Raw genomic sequence first — 26807 nt, forward strand, 5'->3', positions numbered from 1 at the left:
GGGGCTATCCCCGGTGTCGACATCGTGGAGGCACCAGGGTGTGACCCCAGGGATGAGGGAGAACAGGTCGGCAAATTGCTGGAGCAAGTCTCGGCAGTCTTGGCGTTGTGCTGGAGACAGGGTAGCGGAGAGGTGAACTCCTTCCACGGAGCCGTCTTTCTCGCGGGTCCTCAGGAGGTCGGGAAGGGGCTCGGAATCCTCTTCAGCCCCACTGTCGGTAGCCATCAGAAGGCTGAGTTCGGAGCGCACAAAGTGAGGCTTAAGTCTGTTGGCATGGAGGACCCGGAGAGGGTTCCGGGGCGACTCCAGGTCTACCAGGTAAGTGACGGGGCCCTTTCGCTCCACCACCTTGAAGGGTCCTGTCCATTTGTCTTGGAGGGCGCAAGGTTCGACCGGGGACATGACCCAGACCTGTTGTCCCGGCTCGAACTCGATGGACGAGGCGTTTTGATCGTACCATCGTTTCATGTCTTCTTGGCTGGCTTCGAGGTTGGCTTTGGCGAGTTCCCTGAACCGCCGAGTCTGATTCCGGAGGGTCAGGAGGTACTTGTATACATCAGGGGGAGTCTTCTGGGGGGTCACCTCCCATCCTTCCTTGACCAGGCTGAGGGGACCCCGGACGGGGTGCCCATACAGGAGCTCAAAGGGACTGAATCCCAGGGACTTCTGTGGGACCTCCCAGTAGGCAAACAGGAGGCATGGTAGCAGCACGTCCCATTGGCGGCGTAGGGGCTCCTCCAGGCCCATGATCATACCCTTGAGGGTGCGACTGAATCGTTCCACTAGTCCGTTTCCTTGCGGGTGGTAAGGGGTCGTAAATTTGAGGGTGACCCCACACTGTTGCCATAGGGACTTCATGTACCTGGAGATAAAGTTCGTGCCTCGATCACTGACGACCTCTCGGGGGAAGCCCACCCGCGAGAAGATCCCCATCAGGGCTCGGCCCACCACGGGCGCTGTCACGGTTCGGAGAGGGATGGCCTCGGGATAGCGGGTGGCATGGTCCAGCAGGACGAGTATGAACCGGTGACCTTGCGCTGTCCGGGGCACCAGGGGCCCCACAATGTCGATCCCCACCCTCTCAAAGGGAGTGGTGACGATGGGAAAGGGTTGTAGGGGGACTTTTATTTTCCGGCCGCTTTTCCCGCTGGCCTGGCAGGTGGGGCAGGCCCGGCAGTGGTTTACTACATCGTTCCGCATTTTAGGCCAGTAGAAATGGGTCACCAGGCGGCTGTAAGTCTTGTCCTGCCCCAGGTGCCCGGCGAGCGGCACATCGTGTGCCAGGTTCAAGAGGAAGTCTCGGAATTGGAGGGGGACCACCAGCACCCGGCTGGCCCCCAGCTCAGCAATCTTTTGTTCACTGTAGAGGAGCCCATTGTCCCAATAGATCCAGTGGGCCCCCGAGGCATCCCCTGCGCTCTGGGCTATGGCTTGCTGTCGGAGCCCCTCGAGGGAGGGACATGCTCTCTGTTCCCGGCGGAATTGTTCCTGAGTGGGGCCACCTTCTTGGCGCCACTGGGCCAGCTCTGGGAGGTCTTGGAGGGGTTCAGGGACTTCGTTGTTGGGCCCCAGTGGACCAGGCTCAGGGGTGGTCTCTTCTGTGACGACCGGCGGTGGAGGTTCAGGCCACTCGGGTTCTTCGGTGGATGGGATGGCGCGGGCGGCCATGGATCGGGTCGTGGCGCTGACCCATTCAGGGAGGCCCAGCATCCCTAGGTGCTCTCTTCGCTTCACTGCTGCCCAGGGGGAGCTCTCGAGATCGTTCCCCAGGAGGCAGTCCACGGGGGCGTCATCTCGGACAGTCACCTTCAGCATGTCCGATACTCCCCCCCACTCGAAGGGGACGCGGGCCATCTGGCACAGGCTCTCGGAATTGTCCGCAGATCGTACTGGACAAAGTACGTTTGGCAGGATTTGATCGGGGGTCACCAGATGGCAACGGATTGCGGTTACACTGGCCCCTGTGTCGCGGAGGGCTTCAGCCCGGTGTCCATTAATGGTGACCCACTGGCTGTACTTCTGCGTGTTGGCGGGGAGGGGGGCCCGCAGGACCATGTCCCTGTCTCCTAGACATACCAGGGACATGGCGGCGGGTTCCCACTCGGTCTGGTAGTGCTCACATCCTTCGGCTTCTTCTTCGCCTTGCTCCTCTCCGAGGGCGACGGCGGTGATCTGGCGGTTCACTGGACCCGGGGCCTGGACTGACTGGTTTCTCGGACAGTTTGGATCATTGGCGTAATGGCCGGGCTGCTGGCATTTGTGGCAGACAACGTTGGAGCGGAATCCCGGTCGCGTCGGAGGGCTTCCTCTTCCGGCCGGGGACGGGGGGTTGTTAGTGGGGGGCACCGTGGCGGTGTCCCTGCCCCGACCCTGGCCTCCTCCTCCTCGCGGACGGTGGGTCCCCTGGGAGGCTCGGTTTTGTTCGCCCGGCCAACTCCGGGGGACCCGGGTGCTCTCCCATCGATCCGCTTCGATGGCGAGTTTCCGGGGTTCGGTCAGCTTGCTATCGAGGAGATGCTGCCTTAGTTCCACAAAACAATTATTGGAGAGGTGCTCCCACACGATGAGATCGATTAATTGTTCGTAGGTGGTGACCTGGCTGCCTTTGATCCATCCCTCTAAGGCTCGGCTAAAAAAGTTCACGTATTCTACCCAGGTGGTCCCGGGGATTCTTTTACAGTCTCCAAATCGCTGCCGGTACATCTCGGGGGTGAGCCCGTAGCGAGTGAGCAGGGCGGCTTTCATGTGGTCGTAGGAGGTCATCTCTGCGTCGGGGAGTTGTAGCAGGGCATCTCTTCCTTCGTTAACGAATCTCCCCCATAACCCGGCTCCCCAGTCTTTTCGCGGGATACGGTGGGAGAGCATGGCTACCTCGTAGGCCTTTACCCACTGCTGGATGTCGTCGTTCCGGTAGTACTCCCGGACGACGTCTTTGGGAATGTGGACCTTGGTGTCCGTAGGGGGAGCGGAGTTCTGGTTCTCGGGGACGCCGAGGTCCCTGTTTTGTCGTCGGATTTCTAGCTCTTTTAAATTGCGCTCGTGTTCGTACGCTAGTTTTTTCTCTTCTAGCTCCCTCTGACTTTTTTTCTCTTCCCGTTCTTCCCGCAGTCGTAAGTGTTCGAGGGCTATCTTTTTCTCTGCTAGTTTTAGTTCTCCATCTAGGCGGAGTCGAGCCAGTTCCAACTCGTGGAGCCGGCTCCTCTCCCGTTCTAGGGCCTCCTCTGGAGAGAGGCCCGTTCTTCTTTCTTCTTCGGGGGTTGCCTTTGTTTCGGTGGTCTCAATGCTTTCGTTTTGGGGTGGGGGCGCTCCCGTCTCCACCCAAGACTCCAAGGCGTGCTTGAGGTCATCTTTGGTGCTCAGTCCCGTGGTAGCGATGCCCAAGTCTATGCAGAATTGTTTCAATTCCTTGTGGCTGTATTCTTCCAGCCGTTCCATCTGGAATTTTGCGGTTGGTCCAATCTCTTTCGTCGACATTGTTGCTGTGCGTCGTGGGGCTTGTTACTCTCCGTACGATTATGCGTCGGCTCGGATCGCGCCGCTGGCCACCAATGTTAGACAGAGACCCGGAGGGTCGGCCGAGCAAGGGGGAGAGGCCTCCTGGCGAGGGCCCTCTCCTTAGATCGTACGGACAAGCAACTACCCCCCCACAGATGGATGCCACACCAAGATAGGTTCTGTACACTTTTATAGGTATTCTCAGGCAGGGTAAACTTGACGATACAGCAAGACAAAGATACGATGATCTCGCCAATTCTAGTCTCTGGGGGAAAGGGGGTAGCGGGACAGTCTCAGTACCAGTCCGGTACAGGGGGTAGCTGGTGTATAGCTCTCAATCCTCGAGCTGGAGGGTTCGCAAGTAGGGGCCGCGGCAGCGCCAGCAGGCTCTCGACGATGGTTCACAAGGATGGGCCGCGGCAGCGCCCGCAGGCTCTCGAAGATGGTTCACAATGATGGGCCGCGGCAGCGCCAGCAGGCTCTCGAAGATGGTTCACAAGGACGGGCTGCGGCAGCGCCAGCAGGCCTACGAAGATGGTTCACGAAGAGGATGAGCCGCGGCAGCGCCAGCAGGCTTACGAAGATGGTTCACGAAGAGGATGAGCCGCGGCAGCGCCAGCAGGCTTACGAAGATGGTTCACGAAGAGGATGAGCCGCGGCAGCGCCAGCAGGCCTTCAAGGACAGTTCACAAAGAGGGGCCGCGGCAGCGCCAGCAGGCCTCCAAGGATGAGTTTGTCTCTGTGTCTCTCGACTCCAGGATACAACTGACTTCCTGCTCTGGAGCTGCCCCAGTTATAGGTCTGGCGCCCTTTGATGTCCGGACCCTCGCACTTGGAGGTCGGGGGGTCCGGGATGAGGGAGTCCAGACACCCAGCAGGGGGGTGGAGCCAGCGCCCAGGGAGGCCGGGGGCGATCGAAACCTGGCGGAGGGGAGCCATCAACACTCCTTCTTCCATTGACTTGCCAAGTGGTCTCTTTACCCCCTGGGTGGATGGTGGTGCCTCGATGTCGGGGCTTGGCTGGGCCGGAGGTTGAGGTCGACCCGTGGCCACGAGGCCTGGTCGTGGCGGCTCCAAGATGGCGGCTGGGCCGGGGACGGTGGTTCGGGAAGGAACCCGGGCCAGCCGAGAATGTTGTGGTGATGGGCCGGGGCCCCGTGGGGGAAGAGCTGGGGGTTGGGCCGGCGGCTGCAGGGGTGGTTCTTGTCCGGGGAACAGGTGTAGCAGGGGTCCGTGACCCGCCATGCGGGGAGGGGTCGGGCCTACCACGAGGCCTGTCCAACACAAAACACCCCAATAAAAGCCTTTGAAAGGCAATACACAATGCCCTACAAGACTCCTAAGTAAATATATAAAACAGTTTTGACTTGCACTCTCTGTGTTGGTAAGTGTAAGTGCTTTGCAGGAATACCATGTGCGTCTGTCCGTGTAATTACACCAATTAAACTGACAATAATTTATATAGCACTCAGTCAGTCAGAATAACTTTACTTTGCCAACAAAATGTAGGCATAAAAAGTATACTGCATTTAAAAGAAACATTTCACAGCATTACCACAAAGTTAAAATATATATAAAAATGTTAAAAACTATTACATTTAAAAAATACAAATTCATAGTTATTTACACAATAGAGTAAATTCATTTCATATTTGGGGATATATTTTTTTAGCTGAGTGTACGTCTCTTTTTTGGTGCAGATAGTAAAAAGGACGCAAGAGAGAAGCAAATAAAAGGGTCAGATAATACCTGCAAATAATAGAGGGCTACACAACACCCATTACAAAGTGAATGTTTTCAGAAAATAATATTAATTATTACTACCCAACCCTTTTATTAAACTTAAATAACAGGGTTAAAACCCACAAAGATTCCAAGTAGATGTAGGCTAGACAAAAATGTCTGCAACGAAAGCATTACACCACTAAGATATCTTACATAAAATAGAAATCTTTGAACTCCACAATACATGGCATTCGAGGTATGGATTAAAGTAGGGAGTATTTTAGATTACTAACTACTCCCTTCATTATAACTTTGATTTGCTTTACTAGTTTATTCCCTACAACATGCATTTTTGCAGCAAGTGCATTAACTTGGTAATATACCTTAAAATGATGTCTTTTTGTGACTAATTAAGACAGAATAGCTTTACTCCAACTTTTTCCATACTACCAATTTCTGGAATATAAGCTTCAGTTATGGATTTTACCGTCATTGCACTAAAGGCTATGCCTCTATTCCAGTGCTTCCCAAACTTTTCCGAGCCACGACCCACTTTTTACTATGACAAACTTTCGCGACCCACGTAGCGAGGGGGTGATTTTTTATGGAACGAAAGCATTGTGTGGAAGTGTACTCACATTTAAAGACAACATATTTTCCATTGAAATGGTCACTAAATTTGCATGGACATACAGTTTTACTGATAAAACTTTATTGCACAGAAATGATAATGTGTGGAAATCAAGTTTCAATGAATATGTATTATTGGTGCATCACCAAGTAAAGTGTCTAGATTCGATCTGATCCTATTAATATCTTTTTTTCAATCACACTTCAAAATTAGAAAAAAGTGCTACATTTTTGCTTTCCTAACTGCTGAATGTGTACAGTTAATTTACCGGTATTTATATTTTGTTCTGTGTTACAAAAAATATATATATTTTACAGCCTTTTCTCAGACTTCCTGTTCCCTAGCAAGATTGTCACATAATTTACTTTACTTTTCTTTCTCTGACTCCAAAGTGAAATGAGTTTGTAAACACCAATCCTGATGTTAAAAAACATAAGAAGCAGAAGATGTGGCCTGACATTTGACCTCTGTCTTTGAAGCGCAGCAAATGTGACAAGATGGAAACAGAATTTTCAGACACTGGGACACATTCACATCACCTGCACCTTGTCAGCTTTCCTTCTGAGCAGCAATGGTGTAGGTGTGGGGAGGGGACTTTGTTATTTTAAATTCCAGCTGGGACCAAAACAAAGGCAGAAGGTAAGAGGCTACCAGGCCTCCCTTTGTTTGAGTATTCTGTCTGGGAGCTATCTGGAGCCTCAGACCTAGATGCAAATGTAAAGGAGGAGAAACAACGGCACATAGCTTGTTATTACTCCACAAGTAGTAAGAGAGGCATGGTTTTGACTTTGTTCAGACCCTGTTTATAAGAGGTATGCATGCAGTTTGAAAATGTAAGATGTGTTGGTTTGTCCCAGTATTTAGACACATAACTTAAATACCAGTATTTTGTTTTATTTCTTTTATAGTGATACTCATCCCAGTGGTGGGTGTCAGAGTGCTTTACATCATGTATACATTATACATTGACAATAAATCATAAATGTGTAAATCAATGTACAGGATGTGTTACGTAGGACAGTGAGGGTTACAAGGTGTAGGAGTCACATGTCCTTCATAACTTACTGTGCTATATGATATGGATTACTATTTATGAAGTGCAAGTAACAAAAACATCTCTGTGTTAAAAGTTGTAGCCCACTTCCCCATTTATGTAAAATAAAAATCTATCATCTGAGTGTTACATGATGCGCTTTGCAGGAGACATATTAACCCTCTATGCTACTTTGTTTCAAAACTGGGGCTAAAAAACACCGATCTCTCCAGCAAATGAGTTAACCACCAGAGTTATCTTACTATTGTGATTATTCCATGAGATTTACTGTGCACACGGAGCTCTTTTCAGCAGGAGCCTAACCCCATAAGATATTTTGAAAAGCAGACATTGCAGCCAATTAAGCAGAATAGATGTATTGCCATGTGTATCCTTGTTGCTAATTTCTTCATGGCAAAGTAAAAAATAAATAAAAAAATTGATGCACAGATTTTGTGTCAGGGTTGTGTACATTTTTAGCACAACCTTGATGCACAATCTCATTTGTTAAATCTTGTAATGCCCCCCAATGGGATGCCCTAAAAGCCACGATCAGGGGCAAAATACCCTGCATCAAAGGCCGACTCAACAGAGTGAGGAATAAAAAGATCGAAGACCTGGAAAAGGAAATCAAAAACCTGGAGGCAGGACACATAGCCAACCTAAAGATAGAAATACCCTCACAACACTAACGAAAAAGAAGTACGAGCTTAACAGAATTCTAAGTGAAAGGGCTGGAACTTGGATAAACAAGTACAAGGCCATAAATCTATGCACCGCCAACAAAGCGGGGAAGGCACTAGCTTCCTACCTCAAAAGCAAGCGGAAACAACACTCGATAGCAGCAGTCACAGATAACAAAAACAAATCACAGACAGCAAACAAGGAGATACTCAATATCTTTTAAGACTTCTATGAGCAGCTCTACAAAAAAGACACCACCTTAGGCAGTGACGGAGGTAAGGCACTTCTTGAACACATCACAACGCCAGCCCTCACTGATGCCCAGCGTGATACACTGGAATCAGACATTACAGGCGACGAAATAGAAAGGGCAGTAGGCAGCCTCAAAGTTAACAAAGCCCCAGGCCCAGACGGCTACACAGCGAGATTCTACAAGCAATTCCTACCCATACTTAAGCCCATGATGACAGACGTGTTCTCAAGCTGTGTCCAACAAGGCCGCATGACACCGACAGTGGCAGAAGCTAACATTATAGTAATACCCAAAGAAGGGAAAGACACGCAACACCCCAAGAACTACAGACCAATCTCCCTCATAAACGTGGACTGCAAAATATATGCGAACATCCTAGCGACCAGACTCAATGCACACCTATCCAAATACACTGCTCGCAGGTAGGCTACCTCAAAAACAGAATGTCCCACGACAACACTAGACTGCTCTGCCACATAATCAACCATGCCTTCAAAAGCGACAACGCCGCAGTCATGATAGCCTTAGACGCAGAGAAGGCATTTGACAGAGTGTCCTGGCCATTCCTGGACCAGTGCATGCAGAAATTTGGCCTGGGATCTAACTACAGGAAGATGGTACTTGCACTCTACAACGAGCCCAAGGCATGCGTCGTTGTAAACGGAGGGACATCTGAACTACTCACCTTAGAACGCAGCACTAGACAGGGCTGCCCGCTATCACCTGCCCTCTTCCTACTAGCGATAGAACCACTCCTCAATATGATAAGAACAAACAAAGACATAACAGGAATTCCTATAGGGGGAGTGGCGGTGAAGTTAGCAGCCTATGCTGACGACATCCTTATCACAACAGAAAACCCAGAGAAGTCAATAAAGGCCCTCATGGACACCATAGAGCAGTATGCACACGTGTCAGGCTACAAACTAAACAGAAAAATCAGAATGCAAACCTCTGAACGTACACACCACGAAGACTGTCGTGGCAGAATCAGGGCTAACATGGCAGAGAAAATCCATAAAATACCTTGGCCTGCTCTTCTTCGAGAGAGATCTCAGGTCCACAATAGACCAGAATGAACAGGTGATACTACGCAAACTGAAAGAGAGAGTAGAAGGATGGTCACCAAAATTCACTACATGGTGGGGGAGAGTGGAGACAGTCAAAATGATGCTCACGCCGATAGTGAACTATATGCTCAACATGCTCCCACTGATCAACACAGTGGATTTCCACAAAAAGCTGGATAAACTAATAAATAACTTCTTATGGAAGGATAAACCCCCGAATTAGCCTGCAAAAACTCAGGCTAGCCAAGGACCTGGGGGGCCTAAATATAACACATTTCAAAACCTTCCAAACTATATGCATAGCGAAACATGGACTGTTCTGGCTAACGCCCAAACAAGACTACACCCCAGCATGGCTCTCACTAGAGAGGAGACTACTAGAAGGAATGGAGCCCATCGCCCTCCTCACAGCAACCAAACACCCCGCAATCAAGCACAACCCCATACTGAGGAACACCAAGACGGCCCTCCTCAAGGTAGACAGGATGTTGATCACTTGCGTGAGAAACACTCAGTAGGAGTCCCTATGGCACAACCCCAAGATCAAATACAGGGATAGAACACTAGACATGCACTCCTGGTACAGGCACGGCATCTCCACAGCTAGTCAGCTACACACCCAAGGCACACACACCACCTTTGACTCACTCAAGAAAGAACACAAACTAGACAGCATTGAGCTATACAACTTCCTTAAGATCAAAGTAGCGATTAGTAAAGCAGACCTCAACAAACAAACACCTTCAACACTGCAATACGCTACCAACCTAAATAAAACAGGTCACCAAGTAGCATACCTCTACAAAGCCCTGTGCCCAAGATCCACCAAACTTAACAACAAGGCCCCAGCCTACTGGGAATCACTAATGGGCAGGGAACTCAGTGAGAAAGAAAAGTCCGTCCTCTGGACATCCACCACGAGAAAGAAAGTACCTACCACCCTAAACCAAACCAAATTCTGGCTGATACACAAAGCATACTGGACCCCCGCACGCCTAGCCTGCGTAGGACTCCGCGAAAATGACACATGCTGGAATTGCAAGAGACAGAAAGGCGACCTAGCACACCTGATCTTTCACTGCCCCAAGGTTAAAAAATTCTGGCGCAAGATAGGGGAACTGATAAATGACATAACAGGCTCCCCACTCCAGCTCGAGTTTCACAGTTTAGCCACAGGCTTTTTGACCCCCACAATCAAATCCAGAGAGGACAAAGACCTGATTGACCTCCTACTAACAGCGGCGGTCAAGACAGTACTGAACAACTGGAAAGACACGGGGAAGGCCTCTCTCAAAACCTGGTTCAACTGGGTCACCTTTCTAAGGGGGGCAGACACCATAACGGCCAACTACACACCGAAGACACACACAAAGTGCGAAATGTGGCTCTCTCTGGACAACTACCTGTCCTCGCACAAGCCGCCGTAAGCATTGCAGCAAACAAAGCTCCTGCAGGAGTCATAACCCGGCCTAGAATAGTAACGCACACCCTCTAGTACCACAACCAAACTAAACTCTCGCTAAACCTCCCACCTTTTGCTCCTTCTCTTTTCCTGCCACTGAGGGGGTGGACAATCAACGGCCGCGAAAGGGACAATCTCACCGGCCACACAAATGTATACACAGCCCGACCGCAAACGCGGGGTGGACGGGGAAGACGGGGTAGGAAGCCGAGATGTAACCCACAAGATGACACGAACAACAGGACGCAATGCCAAGACTACGCAGCCAGTCAGGAATGCCAAAAGCCAATGTTATGTTATGTGATAGTGTTACCTCTATAACCCCCACCCCACCGGGCGTCACTTCTGCCTCTCGTCTAATTGCTACCCAAGTAAGTGTAATGCACCTTGTATATATATATAATTACAATAAAAAAATTACTGAAATAAAAAAATAATAATCTTGTAATGCTCTCAAATGTACTCATGATAGAGTTGCTAAATAGTGTCAGGTCTTAAGATCTGATGTAATTTCTTGTGATGTCACATCCTGTGAGGTCATGGGTTGTGATGTCATTTCAGGTGATGTTACGTGCAACGTCACATGCTGTGATGCCATGCGGCATGAAGCCACTTGCATATTAACTTTGTTACCCCCCCCCCTTTGTTTAGGACTTGTGCCATGTCAGACCGACAGTAAACTGCCTCACACACCCTGAACACTGCACTTCAGCAAAACTCCTTGCCATACCAAGAACCCTAAATAAATACAGACATTTAAACAAGAGTTAAGCTTTCAAAACCACGAGATAAGAAAGATATTACATTTCCAAAATTCTCCATCCACTAAAGGACTTTTGGAAACCTTCCACCACCTCGTGGTTGAAATGAAAACTGCACCTCTTCAGGTATTAATATTTTTTTTCTCCCAAAAGTTGCAGGACACTGGTTACAGGAAATTATTCTACATGGGATTCGTGTACTGTATGCAGTGGTTATCCCGAAACTCTGGCATCTATGACTCTCCTGGACCAACGATAAACGCCCCTAATATCACTGGCGTAACGAAATGTGAGTGGGCCTCCCTGCAAGGCATGTGGTGGGCCCCCCCACCGGGCTCAATCAGGAGCTCTGCAGCAAGAGTGCTGATCTGAGGGGGCCCTCTGGAGCTTGCTTAGTTTAATTGGGCCAAGTTCAGGCGCTAGCCACTTGTCTCCGTGTGAAGGAATAACATTTGCAGCTACATTTCTCTAATGTTAGCTTGTTGTGGACTAAACGAAGGTTAGATAAATTGTAGCATATACAATCATATAGTCTTAAAGAATAACTTTCCTTCAATAACACTTTTCTGGTTGATAATCTATTTAACTGCTGACTCCTCACGTTGTGAATTTCCTCAGCCATCAGACTGGATCTCAAAACTCTGCAATAGGTCTTGCACGCTGGCAGAAGACGCCATTGGCCTCCATTACCCCTCCGGTCACGAAGTCGTGGAGCTGCATCTATGTGACACCCACAGTGATGATGTCAGTTTATTAATTCATCTTTTCTGTGCCCTCAGGCAGCGACAGTGACTGCCAGTTTGAGACAATGGACAGTGTGCAAAATCTAACCTGGAACCTTTTAACTCAAAAAAGTATACTCCACAGATAAGAAAGGAAGGCAGGCAGAAAGGAATCTTTAGTTAAAGAATCCAGCAGAAATGTAATTTCTGGAACGAAGTAATTTATTCTTCTGATGGATATTTATAGCTACATATTGCTCACCTCATCAGTTGATACTAAAGCAATGCCCGTCAAAGGAAGTGGGTCTATGGAGTGGTCGTAGCACCAGGAAGTCCTGCAGGGTCGCGCAGGCAAAATTATTGTCTCCGCAGACTTGAGAGACAATACAGTAGTGCCTGGTGACAATATGGATGGACAACCACTTTGCTACTTGGCAGATATCCAAAACAAGAACACATCGAGCCAGCTTGTAATCGTAGCTTTTGTCCAGGTGGAATCAACCCAAAGGTCCACTGGAGGGTCCTTTTTAGCCAAGGCATAACACAGTTTGAGGCAAACTGACAAGCCTGGATGACAAAGGAGCAGAGTGGTGTAGAGGGGAATAAAGTGGAGTGGCATAGAATGGCATTTTCTGGAGTGGTGTAGGATAGAGTGGTCTGTAGTAGTCTGGATTGGCACAGAGTAGAATGAAGTGGTGTAGAGTGGAGTGGCATAGAGTGGAGTGGCGTACAGTAGAGCGATGCAGAAACGTTTGTTTTTCTGCTGGGCGCATACAAGGAAAGGAGACTACTAAATCCAGCATCCATTGCTACAATCTCCAGCCAGGAGGAGGGCAGGCAGCTCTTATTGGTCCTGGCAGCCCTCTTAAGGGCAGTGACACCCCTGTAGCACGCCTCAAAGTGACTGGAAGAGGCTGGGCTGGACCACCTCTCTTATTTTTGCCGCTCAGGTATTTGCGATGGGTAAGAGGAAATCGTCAAGTTTTCCTGCTATTGCTTTGGACACATCAAGAAATCCACGTAAGCGTACCTCTATTATCTCCGATCTTACTTGGCTGTGGGGGCACTGACGGAAAAAAAACAAAATGCTGAAAACAGACTGGGGCATGGGGTGATTAAATGTCTAAGTTCTTCTAGCTTGCAGGGGACTAACCCTCATCAAAGTTTAGAGGAAGGGGCACCACATTATCCCTGGATGTGGTGCATAGGGGTTCATTAGGTGCCAATACCCAACTGGAGAGGCCCACTTTAGTTGAGAACCAATCTAGTGGTGGAACCCATGTTATTGATCAGCTACCACTACAACACAAGAAGAAGAAAACTATGAAAACAAGAAGTACACCGGCTGGTATCCCTACGATGCCAAATAACGAAAAGGAACATTTCAGACATCAGGACTTTGCGAAAAGTTTACTACAACATAGACTGAATGACCGCAGGTGTACTAGAGGATTCAGAGTTCTCCCCCTGGGGTTCTTTTACCCTCATAGTAGCCATGTTTATCCAGACAAGGGGGTTTCCAGGCCTAGAGGAGGCCTAGTGGGAAGGAGAGGAAATATCTATCGCCAATTTGCTTGACCAATAGGTTCCAGCCGCGGAGTGGTTTGTATTGTAATGGATAACTGGACCCCACTCATGTGGGGCTGAATCAGTCAGATGATAGAGTGAGGAAAGAGGTTTGTTCCCTGTCGGAGCATGTCCCTAGATCAGGATTTACTTTGAAGGTGGTGAGCTGGAACATTGCAGGCATAAATAATAAAAAAAGATGAGAAGTGGCTAAACACCCTTGTAGGTCAACATATAACAGGTTTACAGGAAACTTGAGATGTGTATAACATTGTTTTATATGAACAGGTTTTCGTCGATTTTTAGGTCTCGGCTGGTGTGGGCTGCGCACATGCGCAGTCTCGCTGGCGAGACTTAATGATTTAGAGGGCTTTCATTCAAGGGCTTCAAGGCCTGCCCCTCTTTTCCATTGGCCGGCGTCACCATTTATGCTAAACGGTGGCCAGCCATTGAAAAAGAGCATTCTGTGACATATACTTTTCTGCTTTTGAGTCGGCCCACTTGGATGGGCTCGTCTGCCTTCCTTCTGGGGTAAAAGCTTTCTTATCTTTATGGGGCCATGTGTTCAAAACACATGGCCCCATAAAGACAAGCTCTGGCGCGATCCTCTTTCGAATACCTTCTGCTATTTTCATCTCTGCGGCCCGGGGTCCGTGAATGCTTTGTGCCACTTTCACCGCTGTGGCCCGCCGTGAATACTTGCTGCCTGTTGCACCACCGCGGCCCGGGAGTCATGTATACCTTATGCCAGTTTCACCACTGTGTATTGCAAAAGGACACATCTGTACACCATTCTGTGATAGTGGGTATCCAGGGCAATGCTATTCTCCGTTTTGCTATTAATATGCCTAATGCAAGTAGTTTACGGGTTCCCTTAGGCAGGTCTTTGACATAGCCTAGGAGGTACACTAATGGAGTTGCAAGAAGAGTAACCCCTGCCATGTCTTGCAACCCATCAGACACCGGGATCCAGAATCTATTGATCCCAGGACAAACCCAGGCAAGATGTGTACATTTTGCCTCAGTGGCCCCACACCTAGCGTATTTGTCATCATCCCTCAGCCCATATTTATATAAGCGAGCAGGAGTGTAGTACACTCTGTGTAGGTATTTAAAGTGCGTTAGTTAGTGCCTGCAGTTCTGAGAAATTGATTTTGTGCTTGAGCAACAATATAAACATTGCTCTTCTGGTATATCCATGTTTAATTCAGCGCACCAATTCTGTAGTGCCTTCATATGAATGAGACTGGTACCTGTCCTTGTGACTGTGTATAATATTGACATGACGCACGAGGGGTCTGGGCCCACAATAAGTATGTTAGGGAAGTATATTGTCGTGGTTCTAGCATGTCATCTCCAAGTGCCGCACGTAGTGCCTGCCTAGCATGATGATAGTAGAACCTTATAAGCATTGAAGTCTCTGATGGCTGTGCCTGCAATTGATCCCACTGCTTGACCACCCCCTCTGAGAAGTAATCCCCCATGGATCTAATATTAGGGGCATGCGTAGCACAAATAAATGCTGTTTCCTATCGCATCAGTAACCAATCACACCACTCTAGTGGTAATTTCGGAGAGTAGAGTAGGGTAATTTTCTGCATATCAGCAGCCTTACCGAGTTGGTTTCTTGTGATCCTAAAGGGATCTATCACACGGTATTGTCTGTGTGGTTTATTTAAAAGATACTGCAGAAGTGATAGTGGACGTATTTAATTTCTCTCGATGTACCGGTGCGGAGTGTCCTGAGGGCCATGTAGCCAGTAATATGCATGCATCTGCTGCGCTGTGCAATAGTACTATTCAAAATCAAGGGCGCTAAGCCCCCATGCTGTGTATGGTTTGGTCAGCATCTCCCATTGCACTGTAGTTGATTTCCGGCCCAAGCAAGCCTGATCAGGAGAGACCTCAGAGTACGAAAAAGTAATTTTGGTAGTAGGATGGGTATATTCACAAATAAAAATAGAAAGCTTGGCAGCACTATAGTTTTTAGGTCTCGCCTATTCCATCCCATAGGGATGATAGGCGAGATTTATAGTAAGCGTTCCGAAAAGTCTACCTAGCTGTGGATCGCATACAGTTCATGTGAGCCAGGCGCGTGCACAGAAATTCGCTCCCCCTACCCCTCCCACAAAGCAAGACAAGACAAGAATATCAAAGCGACCGTGGCCGCTCTGATTCCATTTGCCACCAGCCACTTCACGCGCTCTGCAGGTCATAAACAGGACCATCTGCTGGTGAATCGGAATGCTGGCATGGTTGCCCAGCCCCCCTCCCAGCGCTCGTCCTTTTATCCCCACTCCTGCACTCTGTTTTCCTAAACCCTCCCTGCTCAGCTTTCTTCTCTCTTTCTCCCCGTCTCCGCTTCCCTCCTTTCTCCGTGCAGCTTCCCTTCGCACCCCCGTCCTTTTCACCCACTCTGTGACTTTCCTTCGACAATTCGCGCTCCCCGCCCGCCTTTCCGCTCTCGTTTTCCACCCATAACCTCTCCCCCTCTCTAGCTTCTTTCTCCTTACTTCTGGTAGTTTCACGTGTTCTCTCCTTACCCCCTGTTTTTCTGATTCACCTAAAGGGAACAACACTGCGGTTTGAGGCGCTGGATGTAAAAAGTTAATATTCGTATTGCCGCATTTTTCTCCCACCCCCAATCCCTTGTCCCTTTCTTATATTCTCTCCTTTGCACTGCCCCATCTCTCCCCCCCGCCCGCCCCATTCCATCCATGCATTCTTTCATATGCCCTTCTTTTCTCTATACCCACACACTTCATTCATTCTCTCATTCTCCCTCCTACGCCTCACCACCCTTACTTTGTCCCCTGTCTTTCTCCTCTTCTTTCCAATATGCCCCTCCGTCTCCCCTCCACCTCTTTCTGCCCTTGCTCCTTTCTCCTATCATATTTCCCTTCTATTCTCTTGCCTTTCACTGGGATTCTTAGGAGAACACACCCCACAAAAAGATGTTTGTGTGTAGTCGATCACACTGAGGTAGGAGGGGCGACACCGCTCCAAAGGTTACAGTAAATATCGCCCCTTTGAGGTGAACGCATTATGGATTGGAAAAAGCTCGGCGCCCCTCCGAGGCGCGTGAAACCTGACTGGCTCCCCTTCGCCTGGCATGATACTGTGCTTGTCACCGCTGCCCCGCTCTTGATTATTTCTTTCTTTTATCGTCTCTGTCAGCCCCACCTTGCTGTATTGCCTCTTTCTTCCTCCGACGCACACAAACACGTCTCCTTATCTCGCTGCCCCTCCCTACCCCCCACCTGTCTCTGGATGGTAATCCTAGGGCTAAATTATCCTGAGTCAGTAATCACCTTTGATATAATCTGCCCTCAGAGAGGTGCTGTAATGCACCATGCCGCATCAGCTGGCTCCTCCCTGGCCCAACCCTAAGCAGTTTGGAAAAGAAAATTGTCTTATCAATCTGGTGGTTCACGGGCATGGTGCATGCGTGTGTCAGTGGTGGTGGTCGCCTGCTACAGGACAGGTTACAGAGAGCGTTGTTAGATGGCGTGCATGTGTGTGTGTGTGTGTTGTGTAACAGTGTGTTTACATCTCTGTACAGCTGTTGGCAACGTGACTAGCCTGTCTAAATCTGTGGCGGCACATGTTTTTAACGTCGGAATTAAAGCAATTTTAATTGGATAGCTGTGTACCCAACTGTCTTTGTTGTGGCACCCATGTGGGGGCATCTCCATGTGTATACATACGTCTGTGTCCAACTATGTGCCCATAAGTATGTTTCCCTGCCTAACTTTTTTTGTGTGCCTTTATGTATAATTGTGTATCTTCGAGAGTGTTTGTTTTCAGGTATCTGTGTTTTCGTCCGTTGACCTCAGTAGATGTGTGTGTGGTGTTCGTGTTTTTATTTATTATTTAGGCTGTGATATGTGACTGTATGGATGTTTGAGGTATTGTGCTTATCAATCTATCTTCATACTTAGTATGTTTGAGTTGTGGTGAGTTGATGTGATTTTGCCATCTCTTGCCACATCATTTACTTACCCCTGCCGCATAATTCCAGTTGCCCTGGTCTTAGCCTTTGTACGTTATTGTGCGAGTATGCAAGTATACTTTAATGTATCTATTGTAGTGTATCTGTCTGAGGTATTGGTGGCATGTTAGAGTTGAATTCCAGTAACAGTCGGTGGCGTGTTGCTGCAAATATGTCAGTATGCGCATCCACGTTTTTCTATCTGAGCTAGGACTCGCAAGTCTGTGTGTGCGTCCGCCTGACTGTCTTTTTGGGTGTATCCCCATGTCTCTTTTTTGTTGGTTATATTGTTTTACTTGATGCGTGTGTCAGTTTACCTCATCTCTATGTTTGGATTGTCGTAAACTCATAAACATGTGTTTATTGGTGAGTGTTTTTGTGCAGCTGTGTGTGAGTTTGTCTCTCCCTGTGTTGGTCTATCAGGGCTGTCATGCGTGTCTGTATGTTTGAGATGTAGCATGTAGGTGTAACTCGGTTTCTTAGTTGTGCCCCCACTCTACCATTCTACTGCCCTCACTCTACCGCCCTCACTCTACCACTCTACCGCCCTCACTCTACCACCCTCACGCCCTCACTCTACCGCCCTCACTCTACCGCCCTCACGCCCTTACTCTACCGCCCTCACTCTCCCACTCTACCACTCTACCACTCTAGAGAGGGTTACATACATGCATACTGGCTAAATTTAAACCAAAATCTCAAATAAAGGGGAACAAAAAGCAGAAGTCCTGATCAACACTGAAGAGTGCAGAAAAAGAGACAGTGACATCAGCTCTCGGGGTGGTACCTACATACAGGTCTGCGTCATCATGCTTAGAGGAAGGGGGAATGAAGTCGCACAAAGGCCGATGGTCTCACCTGCCAGTTTGTAAGAGCTATTGCAAAGAGTTACTAGTTATAGTATGGAAGCACCTGGGGAGATTCCCATGTTGAGGAATTTAAGGCTAGAAGTATCTATCAAAAAGGGTGTGCTTTTTTTTGCACATCAATATAAGCGATAGAGGGTGTGTGAAGGGGACTTAGGAGCTTTAGAATGAATAACATAAAACCAAAACAAAATACTAACTGGCTAACAAGAAACCTAATGCAGCTTTTGAAAAGCAGACAGAAGTCCCTAACGTGTATGTCCCTCTCCATGTATGTCCATCAGATTGATAACCCAACAGATGTTCATATAGAGGCAGATTAACCTACATTATTGGTAAAATCTTGATGGGTAGAACAGGTAGACGATTTTGTAGTGGTTATCAGATGACTCTGCGATCACTGCCCTACATGATACTGAGGAGTGGCTCTAAAACAAAACAAATTCTGGTCTGAGGGGATCTCGTAAGAGTACAAATTGCTAAATGGAATCCTTTGACTTATTCGCGAAAGAATCTCTGAAACTGATGAGGGCTACTCAGGAGTACACATAAAAAAAAGCAAAGAAGGGGGGGCGTGGCTACGGCGCGAAGCGGAATGGCTGCCTGGTTAAGGAGCTCTGCTAGCCGGGAATCTCATCCTGCAGTAACATCTTGTTGCAGAGCCCCCACCAGCAGACAAATCGCGGTGTGAATGTGGCTTGTGGGTCAAGGACTATATCGGAGCGGTTTAAGCGGCTGAAATTGTGCACTTGCAGAAATATTGTGCCACGAAGGTCGGAACAGCTGTGGTGAGAAAATGGCGGCGGCGAGACGGTGATGGCCGAGATCGAAAGCCGAGGAATCCTGGAGGTGCGCAGGCTGCACTGCATACCCAAGTGGCGTGGGAAGGCGGGCCGAGAGAGGCGGATGCGCAGCACGGTGTGAACTGAAGAAGACGCTGCTGGAAGTGTCGGGACATGCGACATTTCGACATTTCGTGGAACTGGGCGGAGTGAGTGCTGTGCGTGTCGGCGAGGGCCTGCGACTGGAGGCAGCATGAGGGAGCGAGCGCAGCTCCCCTGAGACACAGCGGCAGCCCGAGAATACATTGCGGCGTGGAGGAGCAAAGGCGAGGCTATCCTGGGGGGCGCGGCTGGAGGAGCCCGAACTGGGTAAGTGAGGCGGCTGATCGGGCCGGGCCTGGGCTGCTGGGTGGCGCGGCTGGTGCCGGGCGCCATTTTACTGGTGTACGGTGCGGTACGGGCCGCTGGGCAGTGTGGGGTGCGGGCCTAAAGTCGCGTGCACGAGGACCCGGGACTGGCTCTGGGTCGGCTCCTGGAGGCTGGGGGGCTCTGTCTGTGGTCATCGGGATCATCCCCGATCTGAGTTGAAGGTCGTGGGGGTCTGGGTGGTCGCGGGGGGTTGCTTGGTTGACGGGGGGGGGACACCGGCTCAGCCTGAGGAACCTCAGTGTGTGGAGGTACTAGGTGATATGTCCGGGCTTCGATGCTAGCTCACCAGAAGGCTTAAGACCCGTGGTGTTCCGACGCTGGGCAACCGAAGAGGCCTGGACCTGGAGTTGCAAAAGTGCGCACCTAGAAGGGTTGGAACTTGCACTAGGACAACTCGCTGCGAGGTGGTGAAGTGGACAGTGCAGCTCGGAGCCAGGTGCTGAGACGGGCGAACTGCTAGCTGTGGTAGCGGGTAGCTGGCTAGGGCGTACATAGAGAGATACATCAGTACACAGAGCAGCAACAGCACCTAGCATGGGGAAGCCAGAGCCTAAGCAGGCCAAACTGCAGTTGGAATACAAGCGCAGTACAAGGGCTGCAGATGGCGTGGGCGAACATGGAGAGCAGGGAGGAGCTCAGGGATCGGAAGAAAGTGCAGCTGATGACACCAGATCTATATTGTTGGAACTCCGAGCTGGCATGAAAACGATTGACAGTAAAATAGACGCACTGGCTACTGGGTTGGATATGGTCAAAAAGAAGGTCGAAAAGCATGAGCACAGGTTAGATGTCCTCGAAAACCGAGTCTCGGACACTCATGATGCGCAGCCTGAATCCAAGACGCAGATCTTGCAGATGGAAAAGATCCTTGCGTTTATTAGCGCAAAAGATGAGGATTTGGAAGCGCGCTCTAGGCGTAACAATTTGCGCATCTTAGGCTTATCGGAAACTACACCCATATCCAAAATGGAGACATTTGTTGAGGAGCTGCTGCGTGAACTGTTTGGCCCTGCACTCTCCGCGGTAATGATAGTGGAACGGGCGCACCGATCATTGGGGTCCAGGCCCAAGCCGGGCGCGCCGCCTCGCCCGATAATAGCACGCCTTCTGAATTATGCTGACAGGGATGTGGTATTACGCGAGGCCAGGGCTAAAGAACCGGTGATGTATAAAGGCGACAAGCTATCCTTCTTCCCTGACTACACACCAGGTGTTCAAGCGGCCAGGAAGGAGTTTGTGCCGGTAAAAGAACAGGCCCACTTCTTTACTGATGCGAAATCAGCGTTAAAATTTACAAGACATATCAGCAAGGGCAGACCAGCGAGTCATAAGCGGGAAAGGTCACCTGAGGACTCCGGACTGAATGACGCAGACTAGGTAGAAGTAGAACCCTCATCGACAAACTGGAGAAGTGGGACGACAGCAGAGCTCTATGGGGGCAAATCAGATATCCTATCAACGCTGTCTACAAGGTCGAAATGAAGGACATGATGAAGTGAACCTAGTTGACATTGAACACTGCTTGTTTGATTATTATGTGGCAATCGTACCTATAAGATATGGCCTTTTAGGAACAGGCGGGTGGGGGGGGGGCAGGCTGTTGAAGGCCGGCAGCCACACTAAGGTGTGGATATTCGCTGCTGACCCGCCTCCCCTAACGTGTGCTCCCCGACTGGTGGGTCTGTATGGAGTTCAATACAAACCATTGGGAGGGTAGTGGGATTTTTTCTCGACCTGATTGGATGGTTGGAGTGGGTGGAGGGTGGAAGGGGGGTTTGATGTCATCTATGAGTTATATGTTTCACAATTTACTTTTTCACATGGCTACAATGACACGTACAGCAAGTGGATGGATGTTAAGAAAACTGAACCGTCATGCGAGGTACCCTTCTGGGAATGGGGGATGTGGAATTGGTTATCGATGCTTAGAACAGTATGGCTGATGCATGTAGAATGCTGACCTGGACTGTTAGACGCCTGAATTCGCAGAAAAAAAGTTAGACAGGTAGTAGCGTATTTAGTTCGCCACGAGATTCATATAGCTCTTCTGCAGGACACGCATTTCACTAAATATACGGATGGAGGAGTGGCCAGTAGGTGGGCGGGGTAAAGGCTGACCGCGTCATATTCTTCCTATGCCAGGGGGGTCATGATACTTATAAAGAGGGGAGTAGGATTTCAACCTCTGCACACGTATAAGGATGAAGAAGGTAGATGCGCCATGGTCTGTGGTAGAATGAACGGACGAGTGGTTACTATAGTGAATATGTATGGTCCCATTGCAGATGATGTGACATGTGTAAAGCGAATATGTGGGGTGTTGCGAGAGTGGCAGGAGACCCCAGTGCTGTTGGGAGGCGACCTAAATACATATCTAGATGCAGAACTGGACAAATCTAACCCTTTATCCCACCGCACTCCCAAAGTGGCCCAGATGTTGAACTGTGCAATGGAATAGTTTGGTTTGATGGATGTGTGGCGTGTTAGAAACCCGCAGGTGAAGGCAGGGACACATGCGACACCCGGGCACGGTAGCTGGTCAAGGTTGGATTATTGGTTAGTGGGGGAGGAGGTGATGAGCTGGGTGCGGGAGATAACTCCGCTAGCTCGTACGTTATCAGACCATAACCCAATCAAGCTAGAAGTGCTCTTCCCCTCAGTAAGACTCCCGCCTTTTGCGTTCTGAAGCTCTGAAGCTCTGCTAGATCCAGTATATGAATCGACTGTCAGAGCTGCCATTACGCAGTATTTTGAGCTAAACAAGGGCTCGGTTGCGGAGGCTGCTACACTGTGAGAGGCCTTTAAGGTCACAATACGAGGAGTCTGCATTAGCACAGCGGCGGGTATACTAAAAGACATACGTACACAGCTGGGGAACACGGAGGCTGCACCGCGAGAGCTGGAGCGTAGATATGAGGCAGACCCTAGAGCGGACACATTGGCGGACTTACATAAGTTGCTCAAAGATTTTGAGGAACTGGCTCACACCGAAGTGAAGTATCTGTCACGGAGGCACACAGCTAGATGTTACGGGAAAGGGGGTTGACCAGGGCGGGACTTAGCACTTCGGATCAAAACACGTATAGAGCAACCGCAAGTAGATAGAATTGTGGATGACCTGGGAGATGAATATCTTGAACAAGGAGACATATTAGAACAATTTCGGAGGTTTTATGCAGACCTGTATAGGTCCCATGGGAAGGTGCTGGAGACAGAAATTGATGACTACCTGGACGGTATAGCGAGCGCTTGGTTATCTGATGTTCATAGAGAGTATTTGTGTCTTCCGATAGATGAACAAGATGTGAAAACTGTGATAGCGGCTCTGAGCAATGGTAAAGCGCCTGGTCCAGATGGACTGACAGCTGAATTTTATAAAAAATATGCAGACCTTCTGGCACCGCGTCTCCTTGAAATGTTTGCGGAGGCTCACAAATCTGGGGAACTACCTCTCTGCGAGAGGCGCTGATGATCACGTTACTCAAAAAAGACAAGCCACCATACAGGTGCGATTCATATTGCCCATTGTCTCTGCTTAAAATAGACATTAAGATTCTGGCCAAGATCCTTGCGACTCGCCTACAACCACTGATGCAGAGATTGGTACTGCCGGATCAGTCGGGTTTCATACCCGAACACTCCACGTCCTATAATTTGCGAACGGTCTTTTCCATGTTCCATGTTCCATGTTTTAGAGTCGGGGCTGCAGGCAGCGGCGGTGTTCTTGGACGCAGCCAAGGCATTCGACTCGGTCGAATGGCATTATCTTAGGTACGTGTTGCGGCGTTTGGGATTCCCGCCATTGATTCTGCAGTGGATCGCGGTGCTATACTCCAAACCGAGCGCGGGTACGGGTAGGTGGCCTTACATCGGACACCTTTCTCATTGGAAGAGGCACGCGTCAGGGGTGTCCCCTGTCGCCACTAATCTTTGCACTGATATGAGAACTTTTGACGTGTGTGATCAGGCAGCGGCATAGAGAGGCAACACTTAATTTTAACTTCCGGCCGGTGGTTATATCACTTTATGCAGACGACATGGTCCTCTTTGTTCGTGAACCATCTAAATATCTGGCACAACTACTCAGAGAATATGTCCGATTTGGCCGCCTGTCCGGGCTTGCTATAAATTGGGATAAGTCTTTTGTCTTACCATTGACTACATTGACTACTTGCCCAGATTTGGAATTCCCATTGGTGTGGGCCGCAGATCCGGTTAAATACGTAGGAGTCTGGATACACAGGGACCCGAAGATAGTGATTAGGGAGAATTATGGCAGGGCATACTCGGCACTGGAAAGCCAGGTAGATGCTTGGATAGCGTTGCCACTGTCGCTAGCAGACCAAATTGCCTTTATAAAGATGGTGGTGCTGCCGCAGTTTCTCTATTTGTTTCTTAACATTCCCATAGTGCTTACACAGCAGTTTTTCAAGACTTTAAGGAGTTGGTTGATTAGGCTAGCATGGGGAGGTAGACACGCTTGTGTACAGTGGATGATACTGGCTAAAGGGTACGAGAGGGGTGGGTTTGAAGCCCCTGATTTTTATGTTCATTATTTGATTGCACAAGCTCAATATCTGTATTACTGGTACAGACCGCACGCCTTTACACCGCATGTAGCGGTAGAGGAGGGAGACACAGCCCGACCCCACTTCACAGTGTGATCACTCAGCGCAAACGTGGCACTCCTGTAGTGTAGTTCCTATTTTTCCTATAGGCTCTGCGCATTGGAATAACATAAACAGCAGTGTAGACGTAGGACTGAGGTCTTCTAGGTCTCTACTGACTATGTTAGACTTAATTTAGGTTTGCGCCAGCTAGCTCAGAGGTCACTGGAAACTTTCTTGACTGAATAGGAAGGGATCAGCTTCCCTGGCTCAGACAAGAAGGGATTCAGCTTCCGCCAACCGCATAAACATGACAACTTTGCTCCCTCAGAATAAGAGTAAATCTCTAGAGTCGTGAAAACAATAGACAGCTATTTCACTCAGTCAGATGTGCGTTCTTAGTTTCACCAGAGTGCAGAGAAATAGAGAGACGGGCGTTTTCAATAAAAGGTATTATTTATTGAGCAGTCTTCCTTCTCATGCAAGAGAAATGAATTGCCACAATTGCAATACTTAATATAAAGTAAAGTACGTACAGTAAAAAAAATATTATAAAATAATACTGTAAAAGCATGGATATGGTTTCTTAGCCATAAGACACTTTAAAATGGATAAAATATATACATACATGTATACATAGGCTAACGTCCTCAACTGGTACTTCTAAACTACGCCTACCCCGGTGTACCTGACCTAAGCCTAATACGTGGGAAGGAGTAAGTAAGTAGCAGTTTAAGATAAGTAGGTTTGTTGCCAAGGATCTGTTCAAGAATTCTCTCTAAGGGTTTAGTCAGCACTGTACCTTGGGAATAGAATGTAGGAGGTCTGGTATCTCTCTCTCAGGACTCGATATCCCAGTCACCCGCAAGGGTAGGCTGGAAACGCCAGAGCTGGATTTTCTCGGCAGGAGAAAAGACAGCGTCTTTCTCAGCGCGTCAAAGAGGAAGGGCAGCGTCCGTGGGCTTCTCGCATCTGCTGGGTTTTTCGGAAAGTAGATTAGCTGCTCTGCTCCAAAACCACCACCGTGTGTTTGCTTAAGGCAACGTTGGTATATTTATACCTGAAAGGTGCCGAGTTTGATGTAAGGTTTGGACATAAGACGTCAATAAAGATGTCACTAAGAACTGGCCGTTCTTACAGTGCTCGCAGGAGTTCTATTACAAATCAAAACAAAGCAGGTGGCGATTTCCCAGGTTGCTGGAGGTTTGGTGTGTCGAAAGAACTCGGTGTGTTCTCTAGGAATCCAAGGAAGTAGCTTTTTCCGTGCCTTGGACTGCAAAGGAGGTTTACTGAAATATGGATCTGATTCTTATGCCATTATAGGGATATTATTGATTATAGCCGTACAGGGGCATAAAGTCACAATATTGAATTGGGTTCCTAGATAAAACACGTCACTCCGAAGGAAGAGATTAACTCAGTGGACGCTACTATTGCTGCTTGGTGGAACATTGGGCATCTGGCGCAGAAGCTGCCGCTCTATGCACCGGCTTTATACCTGGAACATCATGATGCGTTGTCTGTGGCATAGGAGACGCCATCGCTCCGTCTGTTGCATGAGGCGGGCCTCAGACATATGTTGGATGTCTATGTGAATGGCTCTGTTCTGGCGGAGGAGGATTTGGCTTATATCAACAATCAATCGTTGCTGTTTCGGTTCGCAATACACCGATTGAGGCATGCTCTTAAGGTATACTATCCTACATACCCACAAGAACCCCCCACGCTGGTGTCGTTGCAATTTGCGCTCACCACCGCCAGCAAAAAAATTTTAGTTTCAAAATTGTATAAAATGATAAAGCTCGAAAGTGTGGAGGTCCGAGATCGTAGTTGTGAGCGCTGGTCTGCTTGTTTGCCGGAACCCATTACTGAGACAGACTGGAAATATATATGTGACCTAAGAGGAACGCTGAGTATGAATGGGAATCTGAGGATAATTCATTTTAAGTATATACATCAAGTGTATTATACCCTATTACGATTGCATGGGTATGGATTGCGTACATCTGCGTTGTGGTCGTGAAAATGCAGATTTTATGCATGTAACCAGGAGGCCCGGCACGAGACGCCTAATCCCGATACCGGGCGTGAACCTATAACCTGTGACCCCCACCCCCCCTCTTATTTCCACAGCCACCACAACTCTCGGGCTGGACCGGAGAGGAGAAATACAGCTACGACGAGGAGGACGATATCGGGCCCTTTAACTGGATGGGCGGTCGCATGGAGGAGGAGGAGTTACGTTCTCTGATAAGTGTCAGCAGGGAGAATCCACAGGTGTGTTATTACACCGGCGGAGCGGACAGTGTGTGGCAGAGTGGAGTGGCGTGGAGCAGTGCAGAAACGGGAGCAGCGAAGGAGGAGTCAGAAACGCGGGAAGAGACTGAGGCGAGCAGATCTCGAGAACCCACGGAGACGGAGGAACTGCCTGGACGAGGTGGAGAGGACCGGAACACCGAAGAAAGGAGTAAGCCAGGAGGCCAACATCACGCATCGCCCAGCCGCACACCAGGAGGGGGGTGGCTATCCGAGGTGCGTACACGTATTGTGGGCTGGGTGAAAAAGAAAGGCAAAAGCCTAACTTAACTGTCCCGTGTTATTCCCTGGGAGTCCAACCCTTACACACCTTCACGTCCCGTGATTGACCTGCACTATCGGTTTCCCTCACACCACACCCCTTGCTACTGGCATGACGAAAGTAGCGTGAACTGACACTTGCCTCTTTTTGTG

The sequence above is a fragment of the Lissotriton vulgaris genome, chromosome 1_1, assembly GCF_964263255.1.
Source record: "Lissotriton vulgaris chromosome 1_1, aLisVul1.2, whole genome shotgun sequence".
In the NCBI taxonomy this organism is placed as follows: domain Eukaryota; kingdom Metazoa; phylum Chordata; class Amphibia; order Caudata; family Salamandridae; genus Lissotriton; species Lissotriton vulgaris.